General features: G+C 40.2%; 1 long non-coding RNA gene across 1 annotated transcript in view; it reads left to right on the plus strand.

The window, feature by feature from the left end:
• Positions 1–17,807, plus strand: part of LOC127437140 (uncharacterized) — a 49,843-nt gene that overhangs the window by 20,749 nt on the left and 11,287 nt on the right. Inside the window, exon 2 of the long non-coding RNA XR_007896529.1 lies at positions 17,341–17,418. This is a non-coding gene — a long non-coding RNA (uncharacterized LOC127437140). The remainder of the gene's footprint in view (positions 1–17,340; positions 17,419–17,807) is intronic.

The raw sequence follows: 17,807 nt of genomic DNA on the forward strand, positions 1-17,807 counted from the left end.
ATTGAATATTCATGAGAAATGTAAACGACCCCATTTAGCATTCCACAAACAGACCGTACTGTTGCTCTTATGACTGTGATGCAGCACTGTCGTTCATTATTCATGACACGCTTTGGTTGAGATGTCGGCCGGAACGTTTGAATGTTTTTAAAGTGCACAAACAATCAGAACTGATACAAGAAAATCATAATGAACAGTAGGTCATCATACATTGAGATTCTTATTATCAATGCATTATTTATTATCAGTATTAATGAACTTAGACTCAAATACTCAGATAAAACAGTGTGGTGTGTTTCGTGTTCTCGTGCAACTATTGGATTAAACATACATTCTGTCACTGAAACGTCTTGTATTAAAAGTAGCCTAATGTGTTTGAACTATATAGAGGCACAGTACATCTTTTTCTCTTTAATTCATGAAATGATGGTCAACTTTCATACAAAAAAGAACATTTCTCTCTTTGTGTGCCATATTTGAATATACACAAACACAAAAGAGATTTGAGAGATATGATAGTGGTAGATTTAATCATTTAAAGATTTGTATGTATTATTTGATTTAAGTTTTTAAAGATTTAAATATATTTAAATGATTAATTTTAAGTCAGATTTAAAAGGATAGTTCCCCCAAAAATGAAAATTCTCTCATCATTTACTCACCCTCATGTCGTTCCAGATGTGCATGACTTTCTTTCTTCTGCAGAACACAATATTTAGATCTTAATATCTATAGTAAAAAAAAAAGGATATTAATCTGATTTTTAAACATTGAAAAAGATTTGAAGATTGAAAACATTAAAAGATTGGTAAATGTAAAAGATTTGAAAGATTAAAAAATGAAAGGAATAGTTCACCTAAAAATGAACATTGTCATCTTTTGAAAACCCTCATGTCGTTCCAAACCCAGCCTGATCTCACAGTGAAAGCGGAAAGAGTAGACCGACTTTTCTTAGGTCAAAATCGGTATACATTGACCGAAATTTCAAAACACTGCCCCCAGTGGCCAAAGCGATAAGTGCTGTAGGGCATATGGGCACGTGTGAGCTCCATTTATGTCCAGGAGAGGTCACCAAAAGCTAGTAATGAAGCAAGTTGTTTTCAGCTTCACAGGACGTTATACAATGAAGAGAAACGCATATGTTCATTGATTCTATCACCCAAGCCTAAACCTTACCTTAACCATTAGTGGAGTAAAAAAGTAATGTTAGAGGAAAAAGTGAAACCTCAGAATAATGCTCGTCATTAATTATTCAAACGTGGTTACTGCCTGGGTTTGTACCCTAGTCTCCCGCACAGCTGATGCAACGTGCTGCAATCACACCAGGTGGAAAGGTAAACACACTGAAACCACTGCAAACATGTCTGATAAGAATGCCGGCATACAGTCGCCGATCCTAGGGTACCGAAACTATCGGAAACATCATGCCGACTTCACGTGTGATCATGTTCCCAAACCTGTATGACTTTCTTTCTTCCATGGAACAAAATGTGATGTTAGACAGAATGTTAGTCTCAGTCACCAATCATTTTTAAGAGATGCATTGAAAGTGAATAGTGACTGAGACTAATGTTCTGCATTACGTCTTTTTTAGTGTTCCACGGAAGTAAGTCATTGAGGTTTGGGACGATATGAGGGTGAGAACTGTTGAGGTTAATCAAGAGCATTTGAACCTTTAATATGTGCACTGTTAATCACTTTGGACAAAAGCATCACTTAATTGACTAATTAATTAGTAACTGGGCAATTTATCCAGTCCAGATGTATTACACATGAATCTAGCACACTTTTGTGTTGTTCTAGATAACAAAGGCCTAGAATGTAATTGTAAAAACATGACTGCATACAGTTTACCGTCCTGTGTTTTCTGTAGTGTAAGAGTATTTTGTGTTTGTTGTGGGTTTGTTGTTTAATTTTAGCTGAGCTGCTGGCAAATTCACACTGATAGATTATAAATGTTAGTAATACAATTTGGCCACCGGCAGTTTCACCTGAAATTGAAGTCTTGTCTTTGTTATTTACACAATTTATAAAGCAGACGGCACTGAGGTAACCGCTTGCATCAGCTGGGAATAAAAGCATCAGTGCTGACCTCGAAGAAAAACGATGTCTTCACAGCTAATCTCAGTTTGTCTGAAACCCTCTCGCTCGCTGGAATGCCACGCTAGTTTCTCAAGAGCGTTTTGGGGATATCTCTGGAGAAATCAGTGCTTGTTTCTCTCGAATTCTCAGTTTACTTGTGTGCTGTTGCTCACCGTGACATTTCATCAGATTTACTCAAGAAAATCTCATAATGTCACTTTACTCCGAGTCTGATTTCATTTCCGATACCACGAGGGTTTGACTTCATATTCTTTGGTGAAATGCCCCGGGAGACTCACGATACATGTTTTTCCTCAACAGTCCCTACAGATGAACCATTGGAGGGTTACAAGAAATCAAGCGATGTGAGACGTTTAAACAGTTCTCACTGTGTTGACGGGTGTCTTCAGGGAACAGGGGGATGTTATGTATGAAATCAAATGCTCTCGTTGAATCGACAGACCGCTGGGGGTTTGTATGGTGGCCTGAATCGTCTTTCAGAGTCGATGGTTTGAGCGGCCCATGGAGAGATCGTGTAGATGACGAGTGTTTATATGAGAGATTGTTGTGATTCTCTTGTGATTTGGGGAAGGGTCAGGGTTAGGTATATAGCAAATCATTTTTGAAGATATCCAATATATCTCGATATTTGTGTATTTGCTCTGAAATGGTTAAATACTAAAACATTTTAATACATGTAATGCTTCAGAGTTTTGAATCAATTCATTGAAACCGACTATAATGAAAATTAATCAACTCTAACTAAATATTTCAGCTTCAGCCAAAATCTAGCCCTTTTCCACTGACAAGGTTTTTCAACAAATAATAATAATAAAAAAATAAAAAATAAAAATTAAATAAATTAAATAAAATTGCTTCATGTTAGAAAGTGACATCTTGTCTGGTTGAGCACTCAAAAAAATGATTTTGAATTGAATTAAGTAATCTTTAACAAAATATATATTTAAAACCTTATAAATTTGATTTGGATAAAAATACAATTAAATTTGATTGAATTTTGTTATGAAATAAGAATGCTTAAATCTTAAAAATAGGCTTAAATATATATATTTTTTTGAGTGTGTGCTGCTTCAACATTAAACTTAATCTGACAACTGTTTCTTTTCAAGGTTTTGCACCAAAACCCAAAGATGCAATTAGACTTCCATCATGCACACCGTATAAATGTGAGTTAAATCAGCAGTTTAAGAGCGGTAATCAGCATTAGAGTTTCATTGTAACTCTCAGCTGCCGTTGTGTTTATTGTTGTAATGTCTTGACTCTAATTACACTAGCAAACATTCGTTAACAATCTGCCATATTCCCAATATATATATATATATATATATATATATATATATATATATATATATATATATATATATATATATTATGATCGTAGTAAAGTCTGAAGTTGTGATACATCTGCAGTGCTGCTCGCTTTCAATAACGACTGGCCAGTTATTTCTAAAGTGTTTCTTGAACAATAATCACACCGTTAGACGACTGATTATCTGCTGAATATTCAATATTAGTGTTATTCATTCAGCAGGATTTGAATGACTTACATAAATCAAATCAATGGCTTTTTAAACTGATATAATATCATAATCATAATCATCAAAATAACCTCAAATATTCTTTAAATTTTGATTGCAGACTTCAGTCTGTGAACACAGTTTGAGACATTGTTGAGATCTCTTATGAGATTTACTGGAGTCTTTTTTTCTCATAAGAAACATCAGGAGACTACAGCAAAGGTCTCCATTTAATCTCAATGGTGTCTTGGAGACATTACAGAGATCTCGTGTGTGGTTTTTCGGTCTGCAGTGGTTTCACAAGAGTTCTCCAGCTCAGTGTGACTCAATGTTGAAACAGCTTCAATGTTGGCCAAATTAAATTCCACCAAACTCAATAATTGTGTGTATTTCATTAGGTGACTGCAATGATTCATCTGTAACTCCAGCTCATGGTGTTTTAGTCACAGTAGAATTCTTTATTTTGGAGGAAGGAAGGATTATTGAGACCCGAGCGATGAGATCCTACTGTGAAGAAAACTTGAGACCAAATGAGGTCAAGCACAAATATTGATCGTGAGACTAATTAACTAGCACAAGGTTGGAGAATGGCTCTAATGAGTGGCGTTCAGCAGCATACACAAACAAATCGTTAAACAAAACCTTCATTAACACAAACGACTCTTGCACGCAGATGCTTATAAAGAGAGAAAACTGCTCAGTATTGGCATGTTGTAAAGTCAGAATGATATTTGGTCATATAATTGCAAGAAAAAAACATGTTTGTGTCTCCCAGCCTTCACCCACAGACGTGGATTCATCTGCCTGAAGCTCACTCCAGATCTGGTTTCATATCTGTGTTTTATCATTTTTCTTTAGATGAACATTTGTGAGATGTGAGTTCTCTCTTCAGGTTAACAGGTTGAAGTGAAAATCAGTCTGTCTTCTGTGTATATAAAGCCAGCTGAACTAAAACAATAGTGTTCATGTTTGATGAAACAGAAGTTCTGCTGAAGTCCCCGGGCAGACTGTCTCTGTTCACGATTTCACACTTTTAAAATAACTCAACACAATGAAAGTCTTCACAGATCTGAATATTGTGGCATCATAATTGATGCAGTTATACAGTCTGATGTGTCAGGAGGAGTTTCCACTGGGTCTCACTTACAAAAATCCTTTATATTTCCATTTCCTCAAATTGTATCTTTCCTTCCTTTTCTGCTTTTCCCTTTATTTTAATTTATTTTCTTTCCTTTTCCTCTTTTATTTCACTGCATTTCCTTAAGTTTTCTCTTTCCTTTTTTCTCCTCTTTTTCTTTCATCTTTCCTGTTCATTTCCTTAAAGGAATAGTTCACCCAAAAATGAAAATTTGCTGATAATTTACTCACCCTCAGGCCATCCAAGATGAGTTTCTTTCTTTCCTCCTTTAAACAATGCTAGTGAATGTTCTCAAAATAATCCACTCGACTCCAGTCGACAAATAAAGTTCTTCTGTGTTTGAAATTGTTTTGGACTGTTTTGGTTCGTGAACGCCGCTTGGTCTGTGGTCTGTGCAAGTTTTTCGATGCGCTTCCTGCCTCCTCCACGCATGACCTTACCAACGACCTTACATCATCCCTCTCATGACCACAGAGATGTACAGAAGCGAACATTTGCAGTTAAAAAGTATATACAGTACTGTGCAAAAGTTTTAGGCACTTGGGAAAAATGTTGCATAGTCAGGATGTCTTCATAAATAATGACATAAATAGTTTTCATTTATCACTTAATGTCACTAAATCAATATTTGGTGTGACCACCTTTGCCTTTAAAACAGCACCAATTCTCCTAGATACACCTGGACACAGTTTTTATTGGTTGTTGGCAGATAGGATGTTCCAAGCGTCTTGGAGAATTCTCCACAGTTCTTCTATCTATTTAGGCTGTCTCAATTGCTTCTGTCTCTTTATGTAATCTCAGACTGACATGATGTTCAGTGGGGGCTCTGTGGGGGCAATGCCATCTGTTGCAGGGCTCCCTGTTCTTCTATCTATTTAGACTGTCTCAATTGCTTCTGTCTCTTTATGTAATCTCAGACTGACACGATGTTCAGTGGGGGCTCTGTGGGGGCCATGACATCTGTTGCAGGGCTCCCTGTTCTTCTATCTATTTAGGCTGTCTCAATTGCTTCTGTCTCTTTATGTAATCTCAGACTGACATGATGTTCAGTGGGGGCTCTGTGGGGGCAATGCCATCTGTTGCAGGGCTCCCTGTTCTTCTATCTATTTAGACTGTCTCAATTGCTTCTGTCTCTTTATGTAATCTCAGACTGACACGATGTTCAGTGGGGGCTCTGTGGGGGCCATGACATCTGTTGCAGGGCTCCCTGTTCTTCTATCTATTTAGACTGTCTCAATTGCTTCTGTCTCTTTATGTAATCTCAGACTGACTCGATGTTCAGTGGGGGCTCTGTGGGGGCCATGCCATCTGTTGCAGGGCTCCCTGTTCTTCTATCTATTTAGGCTGTCTCAATTGCTTCTGTCTCTTTATGTAATCTCAGACTGACACGATGTTCAGTGGGGGGCTCTGTGGGGGCCATGGCATCTGTTGCAGGGCTCCCTGTTCTTCTATCTATTTAGGCTGTCTCAATTGCTTCTGTCTCTTTATGTAATCTCAGACTATCATGATGTTCAGTGGGGGCTCTGTGGGGGCCATGACATCTGTTGCAGGGCTCCCTGTTCTTCTATTCTAAACGTAATGTTTGTGAGTCTATCATTTATATTTCCTATTGAAACAATAAAGCTGAAGATATAAATAACCATCTTAAGACAAATGCTTTTGTGAAACATCTTATGTGCCTAAGACTTTTGCACAGTACTGTAAGTATTGTTTTGTTTCTAAAAATAATCAATTGTTTGCATTCAGAAGAACTTTATTTGTCGACTGGAGTCGTGTGGATTATTTTGATGCACCCTAAATATGCATTTTGGACTGTCAAAAAATGGAGTACATTCACTTGCATTGTTTAGAGGAGGAGGCCTGAAATGAAATCCTAAATGTCTTAAATTCTTATTTAATGAAGAAAAAAACTCATCTTGGGTGGCCTCTTCTCGCTTTCCTCTTCCTTTTCTCTTTCATTTCCTTCCTTTTCATTTCTTTTTCCTCTTTCCTTTTCCTCTGTCTGAATATCTCAGTTATTCTTGCAGTTGATGCTGATATTTAATTATTTGTGCACATGTTCCCATTATGAACTCCAGCTTGTGAGTTTGGGAATGCTGTCATGTGTTTCCAAATCAAAAATCTCTGTCATTTAAATCGTTCTGGTGTGACCACACAGCAGGCCATTGCTCTCCTGCCCCGCAGGTCTCGGCTTTAGGGCTTTGTTGTAATGCAATTTAGAATTATTTGATCATGCTTCATCATTATCCAATTCTGACAGTCTAATAACAGCATGCTGCCTATTATACTAAATTGAGCCGCCCAAGGACAGGGTGGAGAAAGAGACAGGATAATTCTTCATTTGCATATAGATTATGCGTGAATGCTAAACCTGCATGGAATTCCGTGTACATGCTTCTGTCAGAATGGAAAAATCTTATAATTGGATGATGCCATGTTTTCTGCCAAGTCCTTTCTGGAAGCTCATAGGAGAATCTAGCAGACAAACGCTCAGATAGCGTCGATCCGAAAACATTCCCTGCGGTCATCATGAGGAAAGGGGATTATAGACGCTCTTTTGCTGCTGATCTCTTTGACCCCATTAAGAAAATGGAAAATGACTTGAACAGAACTGTGATGCAAAGCTTGAGTTCATACATACAGTCTCCTGTAAACTGAATATAAATTAGGACAGTCTGTTTATTACATCTAAATCATGCATTTTCCTCTGTGGCATTTGCAAACTTATCCAGTCAAACATGCTGTTATAATGCAGTTTTTTATATATACATCTGTAATTTGCAGATTCAACAAGCTTAATTGAGTCTGACTGCAAATTCTGATTAGATGAGGCCTTTACTGTGGTAAAACACAGCCTCTTATGGTTTATTGCTTTATTTGAATCTTTAAAAAGAAAAAGAAGGTATTTATTTTAATGATTAAGCAAAAGAGCTGCTATTGTTATTGATTATCTATGTGTATTCATATCAAGTCATTTGTACTAATCATCAGCAGATAGACAATATAGAAACCCCTCCTGTCCATTGATTGGCTGATGTCAAGTAAATCTGTCATCGCTACAGCTTTAGCTGCTCATCAGTGAGTGCTTCATTTAAACTCTGGTCATCAGTCAAAACTAAAATCTAATTAAGCAGACTGATCCAGAGGAAAATGTTACAGCTCAAATGTTGGATGATATAATGAATATTTGGTTTATTTCCCTGGAACAGACACCCTTACGAAAATCGAGAGTTCATGGCAAACTTGCGGCAAATTGGCCATTGTTGCCAGAGGTTCCCCTTCTGTCACTCACTCGACATTGTGTCGATGTAGTGACACTAGACTTGCTCCTGGGAGCCCCAAACACCTCCAATCTTTGAGAAAAGACCAATGAGAATTGGCGAGTTGAATTTGCATGTCACTCCCCCGGACATACGGGTATGAAAGGAGCTGGCTCGCAAACACTCGTTCAGATTTTTTCTTCAGAACCGAATGGTTGTGTGTCAGGGAGCTGAATTCCACTGCCGGTCCATTCACCTCAGGTAGAAGCGTATGCTGTTGGATATACAGAGCATTTCAGCGGCTTTCTCTCCTTCTGCACACTTAGTGCACACTATGCCCCTGGGCGCTTCGACAGCGCTTCTGAGAAAGTATATATTTCTGCAAAGCGTATATTTTCCTCTATCTGAGCAACACATTGACATGAATGTCTTTTTAAAGACGCGTCTTTTTAAAGATGCCATTCCGTCTTTGTGTAATTCCTGGATGCGGTCGTTATCTCTCTACCTCCGATGACCATGGGCGCTGCCTCACATGTCTGGACCGCGCTCACAGAGGCTGCGTTTGTGGATGGTTCGTGTTCTCATTGCGAGAACATGACCATGACAACGTTGCGGTCGCGGCTTTCCTTCCTCTGAGGGAAAGCCATTCCAGCTGCCCCCCACGCTGCTCCTTCTTCCTACGGGTACGAGGCCGACCTGGCTGGTGCTGGAGGTGATTTGGGGATTTCAATGGGCGTGTCTCGCTGGGTAATTCCCCGCGGACCTCCCGTTCCCCAGCACGCTCGTCTGCCTCCGTCGAGTTCCGAGGTGAGACCAGCTCGCCTCACGGCCAGCCTAACATCTCTCTCGGGGCTTGTGAGCAGGATGAGTCCTTGATCACCGGGTCAGAGAGCGCACTGGTGATGTCGGATGCTGAGGACTCGACTGGGCTGCCACCTTCTTGTCAGCCCACCCAGTCTGAGGCCGATGCAGAGCTGACCGGCATGCTTGCCTGAGCCGCCGTGAGTGTCGGGTTGGACTGGAACTCTCCACCCTCCCCTGAGCCCTCGCGGTTAGATGACTGGTTCCTGGGCTCACAGCCACGCCCCCCGGTCCCCTTCTTCCCGGAAGTGCACGACAAGTTGATGAGGTCCTGGAGGGACTCACTACCCTCGACGGTGGGGTGGCCCACGGATATGCAGAGATCCCTCAGGTGGATAAGGTGGTTGTGTTGCATCTCTGCCCGCAAAACACCGCCACCTGGCGGGATCGTCCGGCACTCCCCTCCAGGGCCTGTAGGACTACGTCGTCTCTGGTGACTAAAGCCTACAGTGCCGCTGGACAGGCCGCCCCTGCCCTGAATGCCATGGCCCTCCTGCAAGTACACCAGGCCAAGGCACTGAAAGAGCTGCACATGGGTAGTCCTGATCCCGATGTGATGCAGGAGCTCCGCTCGGCGACCAACCTCGCCCTCCGGGCGACGAAGATCACGGCGCGAGCACTCAGGCAGGCGATGTCCACCTTGGTGGTCCAGGAGCGCCACCTGTGGCAGAATCTGGTCGAGATGAGGGACGCCGACAAGGCTTGCTTTCTCAATGCTCCCATCTCCCAGAATGGCCTATTCGGTGACACCATTGAGGACTTTGCCCAGCAGTTCTCGGCGGTGAAGAAGCAGACTAAGGCGATACAGCACATCTTGCCCCAGTGCGGCTCAAGATCCCGCACCCCGTCTGCTCACCGAGGGCGTCCCCCTGCGGTGGCTAAAGCCCAGGTGGCTCCACCACAGCCCGAGCCCAGTTCTCGGCCCCAGCGTAGAGCCCCCCGCAGGAAGCTGACGCCCCCCGCCTCACGACCAGGCGCAAGGACCTGGAAGGCTTCTAAGTGCCCCTGAGATGGATGACCCAGGGAGGGAGATGTCCGCTGCTACCATAGACCCTGTGCAAGATCAGGGAGGACGAGGAACAGGTCACCCTTGTGGTGCCGTACTGGCCCACTCAGACTTGGTTCTCAGATCTCATGCTCCTCACGACAGCCCGTCCCTGGCAGATTCCCCTGAGGAAGGACCTCCTCTTTCAGGGATGGGGCACCATCTGGCACCCACGCCCAGACCTCTGGAACCTCCATGTCTGGCCCTTGGACGGGACACGGAAGATCTAAGTGGCCTACCACCAGCAGTGGTAGACACGATCACTCAGGCCAGGGCTCCCTCTACGAGGCAGCTTTATGCCCTGAAGTGGCATTTGTTCACAAGTTGGTGTTCTTCCTGTGGTGAAGACCCCCAGAGATGCGCAGTCGAGTTAGTGCTTTCCTTCCTGCAGGAGAGGCTGGAGGGGTGGCTGTCCCCCTCCACCCTGAAGGTGTATGTGGCCGCCATAGTGGCACACCATGACGCAGTGGATGGTAAGTCCTTAGGGAAGCATGACCTGATCATCAGGTTCCAGGAGGCTGAATCCTCCTAGGCCACGCCTCTTTCCCTCATGGGATCTCTCCATGGTTCTCCTGGGCCTTCAGAGAGCCCCTTTTGAGCCGCTAGAGTCAGTCGAGCTGAAAGCCCTCTCTTTGAAGACGGCCCTCCTGATTGTGCTCACCTCCATCAAGAGGGTTGGGGACCTGCAGGTGTACTTTGTCAGCGATACCTGCCTGAAGTTCGGTCCAGTAGACTCTCACGTGGTCCTGAGACCCCGGCCGGACTATGTGCCCAAGGTTCCCATGACTCCCTTCAGGGATCAGGTGGTGAACCTGCAAGCGCTGCCCCGTGTGCGCTGATGTATTGTCACGTTACCTCTCCTACGGGCAGGATGTGGTCTCCGCAGGGTCTTTTCCCCCTGAAAGAACAGGAAAGGAAAAGAACACCTACCCCGGCATGTGTAATAGCGTTAGATGGCCCCAGCCAAATCTAATATTCTGTGGAGAAAAAACATAGAGAGAAAAGGCGGCTGGTGCAGCCTGCTCCCATGCTAGTTACGTCACTTCCCCTACTCTGGGATGTGGGGAACTACATGGCGTCTTGTGGGGCGTTGGGGGAGGTTACGTGCGGACTGATGCACCTGCTGTTACGCACGCAGCAGTTTGCTTGCACCTGCATTGGTAGTTCACGTAATACGGTCCAGCTGTTGTGGTGTTTTTCTATAAGGACCCTAGTGTCACAACATTGACACGATGTCGAGTGAGTGACAGAAGGGGAATGTCTCGGTTACTGTTGTAACCTCTGTTCCCTGATGGAGGGAACATGATGTTGTGTCTCTCTTGCCACAACACGGTACTATCCGCTGAAATGGCCGGGACCTTGTCTCGGCTCCTCTGCACAAAACCTGAATGAGTGGTTGCGAGCCAGCTCCTTTTATACCCGTATGTCTGGGGGAGTGGCATGCAAAAAAAGTACAGTAGCATTTAGATGAACTCAAAGTTACAGACATGAACTAAAAGCCACAACAATGCTATTTTAATTTTATTTCTTTACAAGATGAGAGAGAGAGAGAGAGAGAGAGTGAGAGTGAGTTACTTTGTAATAGTTCTCACGTTCAGTTAAAGCATTGCGAATTCAAGTGATTAAAACCTTTAGTTGAGGCTCCTCTACATTCTAATGTGGAAGTGAACTGAAGTTAGTGGACTTTGAAGCTTGAAACCCTCTCATTGTCTGTTTTAAACTCTATCTGTATGCAGAAGGGATTGCACAGACTTCATTTATCTCGGCCGCTTCTCTTTACCACCCTGAATGAGAATGAAGTTCTCAAACAAGTCAGACATGTGTTGGGTTCCTCTGAGAGTTTGACCTGTGACTAATGGAATCTATTCCTCAGGTTTACACCCTCTGTTTACTCTGGTAAAAGCCTGTGAATCATTCAGGACTCTTGTAACTCACATGTTCATTCTTATTTCACTTCTGGCCGTTGAGTACCGGCTCACATTCTCATTTAAAATCAACCTGTAATCGGTGTAGTCACTCAGTTCACTCTCGGACTCTTTAGTTTCTGTGGCGTGACTCAGAGCAGTGTATCACTCACACACACTTCTGTGAAATAACAAGGGGTTATGTCAAGTATTAGTCTTCATTGATGGATTATTCACAGCCTTTGAGATGGTTGAAAGAACCCGCACTGCCAGTTAATGCTTTGAAAAAGACTCAATTGATCCAAGCGTGTGCTGACGGGCCACTCTAACACAGTTATAAACTCTCTCACATCGTGAAGCAATACAGGCATTTCCTGGACCTCAGAAAGACATCGTCTCTGTCTGAAATCTGAAAAGTGCTGCCTTTGCAAAGTGCATATGGAGGTAGGAAGGCAACAAGGCATGTCCAAATCCAAAGTTTGCTTCAGATCATGTTTACCAATGTTGAAGTTACTTTGAAACTGTATCTTTCCAAGCAACTCATAACTAATAAACTGCAGTCAAGCTACTACTGTAGCTACAAACAAAAAGTAGCTTATAACATTGAAGCTATTTAAGGATGAATATCTTTTTAAATATAAAACTATCACATGGTAATTCTGCAATCAGAGGTTTTATAAATAAATTTAGACAGTTAAATCCATATATATATATATATATATATATATATATATATATATATATATATAATTAGTTAAACTATAAATTAAGTTATTATCAGGGTTGGGAAGTAACGAAAAATATTTAAGAGTTTAATATATTTAAAATACAAAATATTAGTAACTGTGTTACACTACAGTCACAATTTAAATCATTAGTAATCAGAATACAGTTACATTCAAATTGTTTTTTTTTTTTTCGTTACCAAAATGATTATTTAGCATTTTATTGTCATTTAATATTTACAGTAGTCTATTCAGTAAACATTTATCCATTTAAATGATGTGATCTGAGGAGCGTTTGAACAGCGGTGAAACTTTCTTGTAGCATGTTTATTGCTTAACAGAAAAGAAAATGCTCAGACAAATGAAATATAAACTCAAATAGGCGATTACAAGGAAATATGATTTGTCAATATTTTTTATGCCATTTGGGTATTTTTACAAGAATAAAGGATGTTTAAATGAGAAATGCTAACCGATGTAGCCATCAGCATCATATAGAACGCTACAAATTATATATTTTCTGCCTCATTCTATGAACAGAATCCACATACGTTCAGAAGATGAATCTCTGGGGTTTTGAAGTAAGTATGGAACAGCAGAAATTGTTAATCTTGTGTAAATTCTCATGTGCACATTTAGCTTTATGCTAAGCTAAAATGCTAATTCTAGCCCTATTATATTTTAGAATGAATTCTATCAAGAATATCCACATTAGTTATTTTTATTATGGTACTAAGATCTTTGATATCAGGGCAAAGATGTACTGCAAAAATCAAAAACTTCCACTTAATAAGAATTTTTTTTATTGTTTTCCTGTAAAAATCTCTAAAAATCATAAATCCTTAAAATGAATTTAAATGAGAAGCTACACTGCATAAGATATATTTTTTTGTTTGTTTGTTTGTTTTTTTTTTTTGTTTTTTTGGAGAATGTATTTATTTATATTTTCTCCCCTTTTTTCCCTAATTTGGAATGCCCAATTCCCAATGCGCTCTAAATCCTTGTGGTGGCGTAGTGACTCGCCTCAATCCGGGTGGCAGAGGATGAATCTCATTTGCCTCCATGTCTGAGATGTCAATCCGTGCATCATATCACATGGCTTGTTGAGCATGTTACCGCGGAGACATAGCGTGTGTAGAGGCTTCACGCTATTCTCCGCGGCATCCACGCACAACTCACCACGCACCCCACCGAGAGCGAGAATCAAATTATAGCGACCACGAGGAGGTTACCCCATGTGACTCTACCCTCCCTAGCAACCGGACCAATTTGGTTGCTTAGGAGACCTGACTGGAGTCACTCAGCACGCCCTGGATTCAAACTCATGATTCCAGGTGTGGCAGTCAGTGTCAATACTCACTGAGCTACCCAGACCCTCATGAGAATGAATTTTTAATATAAATGTATCTCGTCTTATAGTACAGGCAGATTTTTTTACTCGTTATTCACTTATAGTCAAAAACAAGTGATTTGTAATGTAATGTAAGTATTTAGATTACATTAATGACAATATGTAATGTAACGGAAAACATAACAAATTACATTTTAAATCTGTAATCTGTAGTGGAATACATTTTAAAAGTAACCCTTATAACTCTGTTTATCATTATAATTTCATCTGAAGTATGTTTATTAAAAAGTTCATTATTGCTTTTATGCCACAGAAATACTGTTCAAATTCAGAACATATAATGTATATATCAATTAGAGGGACAACATTAAATTGAGAAAATATATTTATACTAAATGCAACAAATACAACTAGAAACAGCATTATTTTATGTATACTGTCAGTCGAAAATATAGTGACAAAGAGTAGAAATTCATTAAATTATTCACTTGAGTGAAGAAAGGAACAAACTGACTTCAGTGCAGCGGCTGAAGTGAATCAGGAATCATTTATTTGAACTAGTTTTTTTACTTGAACTGTCAGAACGAATCAATTCTGAAAGTCAATCGGTGAATTGTTTTTTAACCAATTAATTTACGTGATGTTGATGGTTACTGGTAAAGCGACACCATTGTGAAAATAACAGAGCTACAGTCATGCCTTTGAAAAATATTAAGTTAGTCGTGACACTATTTTTAGTCAGTTTGACAGGACACATGGCAATTTGAGAATCTCTTATTTAAACAGCTTTAGTGTCACACTTGTGAGAGAAACAATACATTTTTTATTCTCTTCTAGACTGAAGAAGAGAAAGTTGTTTTGTATGGTAATTCTTCATTGTGTGTCAGTGCAATGAAATCTTTAAGGAGATTTTTAGTGAGTGTAAACCTGTTCCTGCAGAGAGTAACGGCATTAAACACGAGTCGAGCGCACACCCGCACTGGGTGAAATCCCCCCGCTGTGACATTTCCGTTCTGCCAGATTAATAATGGAAAAAGATTACAGACACCTCGAAGGGACAAACAAGACAAAACATAGGAAGGTTATTAAAAGAGCGACGACACCAGCGACATGTCAAATAACGACAGCTGTGACGATATCAATATTTGATGGGCCTCCATCAAAGCACGCTATGAACACGCTGGCACACTTACACGGCACACCTGACTCGAAGCAGGCGACACAGTCATATGTGTTCGGCATATGGCGAAAACCATAACCCATTTTAATGAGCTGTGTTATGATGGCCTCCCATGAAGAGCTCTGAGGAATCTATTGATCTATGATTCAGGAACATATAACATCTCTTTCCTCATGTACAGTATTGTTCTGTGCGTTTGGGGTGAAGACCTGACAGAAGATTTCTTTAGAAGGATTTAATGGTCTTTTTGCTCCTGACAGACAGATGGCTGGAGACAATAACAGCAGCGCTTCAGTCAGCTCGATTCAGTCTTTTGTACACAGCACACTTGCCAAAAAACATTGTGTAAAATCCTCACAAATATATATCAAACCAACCCACCGGTTCAATTATTGTGAAACTGTCAAGAGAAGGTTTTTAATGTGAAGCATTTATTTTACAGTCATTCACAAATCATGAAAACTGAAATGTGTTTTGTGATATGAAAGTGTGGTTACAGCTCAGGTATCCCCTCACAGATTGTGAAAACATCTCTGCTTCTCTCTTTTTTTCTGTTGTTTCTCGCTCTCTTTGTTTTGCCTGAGGCATTTGACCCGTTTTAATCTCACACCTCGTGAATGAACCCAAACCGTACAGCTTCATTTGCGAGGAAAACTCCAGATGCTGTCACTAACTATTATGCTAACATGTTTGTTTTGGCTTTCCCTTGAGGCTAGCCCTGTTCCCACACATGCTGAAATAATTATCTTGTGAAAAGTTGCTAACATTTGTGCAGTATATCAAACATCGGCATGTAATGTTTCTGTAAAAGTAAACAATCCATTTTAAATTTGTTGACTTTCATTATATCTAAATGAAGTATTGAGAGAAATTAAATAAACACATTCAGACCCAAATATAATATACTCACTTTAGCATTGTATCAGATGTCGACCAAGTTATTGTTTTTCCCAAATAAAGGAATATTCCAGTTCAATACAAGTTGAGCTCAAGCGACAGCATTTGTGGAATAATGTTGATAACCACAAAAATTAATGTTGACTCGTTCCTCCTTTTTTTTAATAAAGCACAAATGTGTGTTCCAGTGAGACACTTACAATGGAAGTCAATGGGGTCAATCTGTAAACATTAAAATACTCACTGTTTCAAAAGTATAGACACAAAACGTAAACAATATGTGTGTTAACATGATTTTACTGTGATGAAATCACTTACTAACCACATCTGTGGAAAGTTAGAGCCAATTTTACAACTTCGTTGCCATGACGATATAACGCCCTAAACCCTAAAGCAACGATTTAAACAACTTTACAGCTCATATAATACATGCGTTTTAACAGAATGAATGTAAGTGCTTTTATACAATTATAAGCACATTTCAGACCCCATTGACTTCCATTGTAAGTGTCTCACTGGAACACAGATTTGTGCTTTAAAAGAAAAGGAGGGACGAGTCGAAATTAGTTTTTGTTGTAATCAACATTATGACACAAATGCTGTTGATTGAGCTGAACTTGTATTGAACCCGAAATAGTTCTCCATATTAATCAGTTATCGACTTATTTTGAAAACCTTAACATTATCTTATACAAAAGGAACAAATATACATGCTAACTGGATTTCACAGTGGAAACAGTTCTTCCTAAAACATAAGATCACCTCTGTCTTGCAGATTAGATGAAAGAAATCTAATTAATGAAATAAAGAGAGAGAGAGAGAGAGAGAGAGAGAGAGAGAGAGTGTAAATGTAGCGTGTCTGTTGCGTTTGATAATTGAAAACGCAGTCAGCGGAAATAAGACGAGTGAAACGGCCAGTCAGAGTCCTGCGTCTGTAACAATAATATGACATCACAGCACATTATTCAGTTGTTAAAGTTGTTCTGAGATGGTTTCAGTGTTGAATCTGTGCAGCAGATCTATATGAAGAATAAATTTACTGTTCATTAAATGTCTGCTGCACAATAATAACATGTATCATGAGATGAAAGGAAAGGAAATTAAACAAGATATATTCAGTTTTATTCACTTTAGCTGTCATTCTTTGTGTTGCAAAAAGATCAAATGTGAGCAATACTTTAATATTTATAGATAGCAATATTGTGTGAGAATTAAAAGCAGCCTTGCAATAGTTCCTCTGACACAAATAACAGTGATAAGTCTGTGTTATTATATTGCATATGAATGGAAAAATGATACTGATTGTATCTCATATGTTCTGTTGAGAATGAGAATATTATTGCCTTCTATTTTACACAGGACTCCACAGAAAGCTCTGCGGGTTTCTTCATCATTCAGAAAGCCATACGAGTGCGGTCGAGTTAAGGTTGAATTCCGGTCAGTTGTGCTTCAGATGCATCTGTTCCACACAAATCCTTTATATGAGTACAAAAGTCACATTGAAACTGTAATTATGATAAATAGCTAAATGTGTTTACCTCATGTCATTGTTTATAAGGTTAGTAAATGATGATGCATCCGCCAATGACATCATACGATCACTTAGTCAAATGACTTTAATCCTGTTCAGAGACCACAGCTCGCCTAAAACCACAGATTTACAATTGTGCTGTAGCAGCAGTTCTGTCTCATTTACATACTTTAAAAATAAAAGATCCAGAGAAATTATTTTAGTGCTTTTTATCCTAGTTTTGATGTCTTTATGTGTAATGGGAGTTAAGTACGCCACAGGCTGCAGTCTTTGGGGCTGCATTTATAATCAGCTG

This window comes from Myxocyprinus asiaticus, chromosome 48, assembly GCF_019703515.2.
Source record: "Myxocyprinus asiaticus isolate MX2 ecotype Aquarium Trade chromosome 48, UBuf_Myxa_2, whole genome shotgun sequence".
Taxonomy (NCBI): domain Eukaryota; kingdom Metazoa; phylum Chordata; class Actinopteri; order Cypriniformes; family Catostomidae; genus Myxocyprinus; species Myxocyprinus asiaticus.